Below are 7,801 nucleotides of genomic sequence, written 5' to 3'. Positions count from 1 at the left end.
GGGGGGGAAGGCATAGAAAGCAATCATGGATACCAGAGACAATGGGAGGAGGGTTGGACAGGGCAGAGGGTTAGGGATAGGGAATCAAGGATGGCAAAAAAAAAACAAACCGCAAAATATACAAGACATAAGAAATGAAAAATCGTTGATAACACGTATGTTGATGTGCTTGACTGAGCCAACAGACAGTGTATTTTGGATGAAAAATTCATTTTGTATACTGTAATGATGTATAGCATATGAATGTTTAAAAAAGAAAAATAAATTAATAAAAAAATAATTAAAAAAAGAAAAAGAGGTACCTGGGGCATACATGGTTAACTCAATGTCCCTGTGGAGGAAGGACGGCCTGAAGCTTTCTAGTTCACCATCTTGCTAATACCACTCTCCCCTCCAAAGCCTTTCAATCAATCCTTTCCAATTTGAGTCCTCAACACAACTTGGTGTCATGATGTCGAAAATGAGAAACCATCAAGGTTTGAGGAGTAGGGGATTTGAAGCCCAGTGAGAAGGACCTCTGTCTGAGCAGGTGGCTATTCCCATATGCCTCCAATCATAGTCTTGACTACCTCAGATGTTTGTATTGTGTGGAGTCACTGTGGTTTGTGATAACTGAAATGTGGGTGCATAATCATGGAGCTGTTGAAAATGGCCAGATTTTCTTTTCTTCTTTTTATACCCAAGATCTTTTACTATCTGCAGAATTGCATCTGAACTCCTGCAGGTTCTGCGAGTGCAGCAACAATCTGTCACCAGCCAAGCTAATCATCTATTATTTATTTTCTTTCCTTATACTCTGTGCCAGGCTTCCCATATTTAGGCTACTGATGGTTTGTCAGTAAACTCAGGACTGGGGTATGGACAGGGGGTATTGGGTACAAGAGTGGGTAGGACAAAAGAAAGAATTAACATACAGCTTCATTTCTAGTTCAGTCTCCTCCATGTACCAGATAATCTTACACTGGGAATGCAAAGTACCTGACCTGCTAAGACCAGAAATCCAGGGTTCTCTGAACTTCCTCAATAAATCAAAGTTTAGGCTCCCTGGTGAGGATTAGGGAGACTGCTTAAGGCTAATATTAAGAAGGGAAAATGTGAAAGCACCTAGCACACCATACAGATGAAATTATTAACAATTTCCCTTCTTCAGCTGAGCTCCAGAGCACCTCTTGAGCACTGAGAAGGAAATCAGCCAGCCTCATGTTTCTGGGAAAGGAAAGAAGGCCCACTAGACTATTGCCCAGTGAGGCAGAGGCTGCTTCTGGTGAAGTAACTTGTGTAACAGAAGGAAGCACTCGGCTCTCCCAGGATGGAATGTGGAGCCCAGACTCTGCCCAAATCCTGCACTTTCAGGGTATGTTACCTCACCTTGGCCCTGAGCCACCTCATAACTGGCTCTCAATCTCTTCTTCCTCAGCTACTTCCAATGCTTTGGCCGGACAAAGAACTCATTAAACCAGGTTGAATATAAAGTTTCTAAAATTAAGTAGTCTAGTGTTGTAAACTCGGCATAATCTTCAAAACCATAATTTTTAACAATGTATCTTATGTGAAATAAGACACGATAAGTCTTTTTTTGTTTGTTTGTTTGGACAGATTTTTGCTATAAGGCATGTGCGCTCACCAGAAAGACAGAGAGACAAAAAGCGAGAAATCACCCCCCAGGGGGCATGGCGACGCCGCAATCCCTTCTCCACCATTTTCCTCTCGAGATCTTGGGCACACACACATGCCCGGCGTGAGTCCAAGCCACCAGGTCTGGGACTCAAACCGTGGTCGACTACATGGGAGTCCTGTGACATAACCATTATGCTGTTGATCCCAAGACATGATGAGTCTTATGTCATAAGAACAAATCACTGAATTTTTGGCTGGCAGGGATTAGGGAGTGAAAGGGTGAGCTCACAGGGCACCTAAACCAAAATGTACTGATTACAGTGAGGTCTAGGCTTTTTGTGTTCAAACCCTGGCTCTGTCATTTATCGTATATGTGCATTTACCAGGTGCCGACTTCTCTAGGCTTCCGGTGCCTCATGTTAAAAATGAGGACAAAGCACTGCTATGATTTGGATATGTCTCACAGAAATTCATGTGTTGGGTCTTGACTGTGTTGTTTATATTGTCATGGTGTCCCAGCGTAAAGCCAGTGGGGGGTGACTGGTTGGCAGTGATTGGATCATGAGAGTAACAGTCTATAAATAGATTAATGATGTCTCACAAGATCCAATGAGTTCTAGCTCTCAGAAGAATGGGTAGTTTTGGGAAGAGCTTGTTTGTTTGTTTGTTTGTTTATTCTGAGAGAGAATTTTTCTGCAGGGTGCATGCACTCGCTGGAGAGACAGGGACAGAAGGTGGGATATCACCTCTCCTAGGGGGGGATGGTCATATTGCAATCCCTTCTTTTCCATTCTCTAGGAGATTTTGGGCACACATGAACATGCGCCCAGCATGTTTCAAGCTGCTGGGTCTGGGACTTGAACCATGGTCAACCATGTGGGAGTCTAGCACCTCAACCACGATGGTACCTCCTGGCCTCAGAAGAATTGACTGTTTAAAAAGAGATCAGTCAGGACCTCTCTCTCTCTCTCTCTGCATGTGGCTGCCCTTCTCTGTGCTTCCATCAGCCATGCTGTGGGCCTAGGACTTGGGGCTTCCCAGCCACAAGAATCGTGAGTTTGTAAATAAACTATCTTTTAATTTTTAAAATTGTATTTTATTTATTTATCTATTTATTTCTATTTTTAATTTGACTAGAGAAGGACAGAGTGAGAGACAGAGAGAGAGAGGGAAAGTGAGAAAGCATAGCCTCCAGGTCCAGGACTTGAACTGCGGTTGACCATGTGGGAGTCCAGCACCCCTAAGCATCATGCCATCTGCTGGCCCCAAAAAACTATCTTCTTTATAAAATCACCCAGGCTCAGGTACTTCTGTTGGCAATGCAATAACAGACCATGACAATTACTTATTTCATGAAACTTTTGGCAGATTAAATGTCAAAATATTGCCAAGTGTTTTTATTGAATTTCTAGGGCATAGAAAATACTCAGCATAGGTTGGTTATTGTTACGGTAATCATCATCGCCATGAAGATTAAGACCATATATAAAAAGTGGGAGCCAGTACAGTATTGTTGGTACAGAGTATGGGCTGTGTGACTTTGAGAGAGCTATTAAACCTCTCTAAGCCCTTGTATCCTCTCATAGGATTGTTGTGAGGCTTTGAGGAAGCAGTGCCATCTTTAGTTAGTTCAATATCTGATCAATGTTAGTAGTTATTATTTAGTCAAAGCTGAGATATAAAGAGGTTTATTGCCAAACTAGAAAAACACGTCAGTGTTCTAAAAAAGGTGGTGCAGTGGGGAAGTAGAGGAGTTTGGCACTGGCGAACGCTGAATGAAGTTTGAATTTAAATGTCTAATATGTTTTTTAAACCACTGGATCATCTGATGAATGTTTAGGCAGGAGCTTACCACCATTCTAGTCTAGGCTGGCTCTTTTTTTTTTCTAAATATTTATTTTATTTAATTTTATTTATTCATTAATTTTTTAATTTGACCAGAGAGAGAGAGAGAGACAGAGAGAGAGAGAGAGAGAGGGAAAGTGAGAAAGCAAGCTACCAGGTCCAGGACTTGAACCGTGGTCAGCCATGTGGGAGTGTCCAGCACCTTAACCACCATGCCACTTGCTGGTCCCCGAGGCTGGCTCTTTCCTGGGAGAATGCCTACATTTTTGCAGTGATGAATTGGGATTAGAGGAGAGAGTTTGTGGGAATGTTTCTGTGTCTGCAAGTTGGGGTTAGGTGGTGGAGTCGTGCTAACTCTACTGGGCCAACATAGAACAGGCCCTGTGGTCACTTCTCAGTACTCTCTGAGCATGCCTGACATGCATGCATGCATGCCTGTGATCAGGGCTAGCTGAGACTAGGAGTGGATTGCGGCATGAAGACCCTGTTGATGGTGCTTCTCTCTGGATCTCTCTAAAGGAAGAAAGAGACTTAAGAGAAAAAAAAAAAAAGGAAGGGTTCATGCATTACCCTGTTCTAAACACTTAAAAAGCCAGTTGCTCATTTCCCACACACAATGTGACCTTTATTACCACCCTCTTTAAATGATCACTTTCAAATATAGGCCAGTGCAGAGATTACAGTGAGGATTCCTATTGATACATGGAGCTTCCTGGAATGAAAAGATCTAGAAGCGCTTAGTGGATAGGACTTGCTTCATAATATACACCAGGTAGGGGCCGGCAGGTGGCATGGTGGTTAAGGACGCTGGGCTCCCACATGGCCAACTGCAGTTCAAGTCTCGGATCTGGTGGCTTGCTTTCTCACTTTCTCTCTCTCTCTCTCTCTGTCCCTGTCTGGTCAAATTTAAAAAGTAAATATAGTGGGAACCAGCAGTTAGTGTAATGGCTATGTCGCTGGACCCCCACATAGTCGACCGTGGTTCGCGTCCCAGACCCGGTGGCTTAAAACTCACACTGGGCGCGTTTGTGTGTGTGCCCAAGATCCCGAGAGGAGAATGGAGGAGAAGGAATTGCGGCGTGGCCATCCCCCCTGGGGGTGATTTCTCGCTTTCTGTCTCTCTGTCTCTCTCTGTCTGGTGAGCGCACGTGCCCTATAACGAAAACCTCTCAAAAAAAAAAAGTAAATATAGTTAAATAAAATAATTATTTCAAAGAAATAAAAGAAAATAAACACCAGGTTGTGGATGGTCCTCATTCAACAACGAAGGATGCTAAAACAGTACATTAAACCAACTCAAGCCCATGGTGGAACAATAAAAAATATCCATTACACCTGTTTTCTGTCATAGTATCGACACAACCCTGTTGTTTCACTATATGTTCACTAGTGGCTAAAGTTTCCAAATTTACATATGGGACCCAGGGATTTTTCTTTATCTGTTTACTTGCCATATTGGTTGGATGGTACATTTTACATCCACCAGCACTTCAAACAGAGCTCACCTAAAACTAAACCTAGCTATTCTACTTCTTTCTCCAAATGACTCTTCCATCTATGTCTTATATTTTTTTAAGAATTATTTTATTTATTATTATTTTTTTATTTGACCAGAGAAAGACAAAAAGAAAGAGAGGAAAGTGAGAAGCAAGCTGCAAGGTCTGGGACCTGAACTATGGCTGACTGTAGCACCCTAACTACCATGCCACCTGCTTGCCCCTATGTTTTGTATTTTAGGAAATCATTCACCCAAATTTTTTTTTTGAAGATTTATTTATTTATTTTCATTTTCATTATTCTTTATTAATTTGACCAGAGAGACACACAGAGAGAGAGAGAGAGACAGAAAGGGAGAAAGCAAGCTGCCAGCTCCAGGACTCAAACCATGGTCAGTCAAGTGGGAATCTAGTGCCTTTAACCATCATGCCACCTGCTGGCCCCCAAACTTTTTTTTTTAAGAACTATTTAATTTAACTCTATTTATTTATTTATTTAAATTTGACCAGAGAGGGACAGAGTGAGAAAGAGAGAGAGAGATAAAGTGAGAAAGCAAGCCGCCAGGTTTGGGGCTTAAACCATGGCTGGTCATGTAGGAATCCAGCACCCTTAACTACCACACCACCTGCTGGCCTCTAGCCAAAGGTTAAGCTAGATATCTTGAATTCTCCTTCTCAACTCTATGTTTTTAACTAATTTCTGTCGATTCCACTTCCTAAGTATCATGTTAGTTCATTTCTTTTTACTTTGACTGTCACTTCCTTAGTATGAGTAATCATCTTTTCAGGCTTAGATTATGGTAACAAATTTCATTTTTTTCCTTTTTGCTAGAGGGTGTGTACACTCACCAGAGAAAGACAGAGAGAGAGGGAGAGGGAGAAAGTAGAAAGTACCTTTCAATGGGTCTTGGTCAGCCGCAATCCCTCCTCTTCCATTTCTCCATCGTCTTGAGATTTTGGGTGCATATGCATATGTGCTTAGCATGTTTTTCAAGCAGCTGGGACTAGGATTCCAACCACACAGTCATGTGGGATCTAGCTCCCTTAATCATGAAGCATTAGGGATAAGGAATCATATCAGGAGAGCCATGTTCTATTTCTTGACCTGGGTGGTGGTTAAATGGTGTCCATTTTGTAGTCATTAGTTAACCTACACGTGTCCATTTTGTCACTTTCCTGTGTGTGCATCCCTTTTAAAACAATAAGTTTAAGAAGTCAGCCTCTGCATAGCTTAGAGGCAGACAAGCTTAGTGGTTAAGACTGTGAGCCTTCGGGGCCAGCAGGTGGTGTGGTTGTTAAGGCGCTAGACACTCCCACACGGCCAACCATGCTTCGAGTCCCAGACCTGGTGGCTTCCTTTCTCTCTTTCTCTCTCTCTCTCTCTCTCTGTCTGTCTCTTTCTGGTCAAATTAAAAAAATAAAGGAGTGAATAAATAAAATAATTAAAAAATTAAAAAAAAAAGACTGTGAGCCTTCAGTTAAATAACTTGGATTAAACTGTACCTCCTCTCCTCATCCGTGATGTGATTTTAGGCACTTTGATCTTGTACCTCAGTTTCCTTCTCTGTGAAATGTAAATAATATCCACAACATCTATCTCATAGTCTTGTTCTGAAAGTAAATGTAAAATTACTTATGTAGTTCTTATTCTAGTGCCTGATACATAGACCAGTAAACGGTAGCTAAACCTAAAAGAAAAAAAAATTTGATGCCAAATAAATGTCTGCATTGCTTATAGACTATGCCTGATATCTTAGTGTGTTGTTTCTGCTATAACAAAATACTATAGAGTAGGTAATTTATAAACAACAGCAATTTATTTCTCACAGCTCTGGAGGCTGGAAATTTCATGATCAAGGTATCAGCAGGTTTGATATCTGGTAAAACCTCATTTGTGTGCCCTCGCATGGTGGAAGGCAGAAGGGTAAAAAGGGCCAGGCTGCTCTCTAAAACATCTTTTATAAGGACACTCATTCCATTCGTGAGGATTCTGCCCTCATGACCTAATCACTTCCCAGAGGCCTCACCTCTTAGTATTATCAGATTGGCAATATAATTTCAACTTGGGAATTTTGGAGAGCACATTCAAACTGTAGCATGAGGTCAGGTGGATTTCTTTCCGGAGCAAGATGGGAAGTATATCTGGAAGTGAATGCAAAGAAAGGACCTCTCTGAACATGTTCTCATCCAAGATAGTCATGCTAACCACCCTAGGAAACTCTGCGGAACCACTGGAATACATCTACTATTCGGAAATGAAGATTAATTTATTACTGAATGTCTTCAATCAATGGCTTTCAGTATATTCACAGAATTGTACATTTTTACAATTTTAGAACATTTTCATCACTTCCAAAATAAGCCCTGTATTCATTAGTTATCGCCCTCAACATTCTTTTCTCTTATTTCCCCCAGCCCCAGATTATCACAAATCTATTTTCTAGTTCTGTAGATTTGCCTATTCTGGACATTTCATATAAATTAGGTGATCCCATGATATTTTAATACAATAGCTGTATCATATATTTGTTTATGCACTACTTACGTATCTGTGCTTCATACATAAAAATAATAATGATGTGGGAATGCCTGAGTGATCAGACTCAACACTCATGCTGATTCTTGTCCAACACACATGAAGAATTAGAGAAACAGCCACAGAGAGGGGATAGCAAAGCAGAGTTTATTAAGAAAAGAAAGGAAGAATATAGCTCCCAAGAGAGGAGGAGCCTGGAATGAGTTGCCAAAGAGAAACTGAGATGAAGGGTTTTTATCTAGCATTCTGAGCAACAGGCTGGCTCTCTGATAAAGAAGTGGGCTTTAGAAAATAGTTACATGGGGGT

Source organism: Tupaia chinensis, unplaced genomic scaffold (assembly GCF_000334495.1).
Source record: "Tupaia chinensis unplaced genomic scaffold, TupChi_1.0 Scaffold145367_1, whole genome shotgun sequence".
In the NCBI taxonomy this organism is placed as follows: Eukaryota; Metazoa; Chordata; class Mammalia; order Scandentia; family Tupaiidae; genus Tupaia; species Tupaia belangeri.
The sequence above is the reverse complement of the archived record's forward strand: the minus strand, read 5'-3'. Positions refer to the sequence as shown.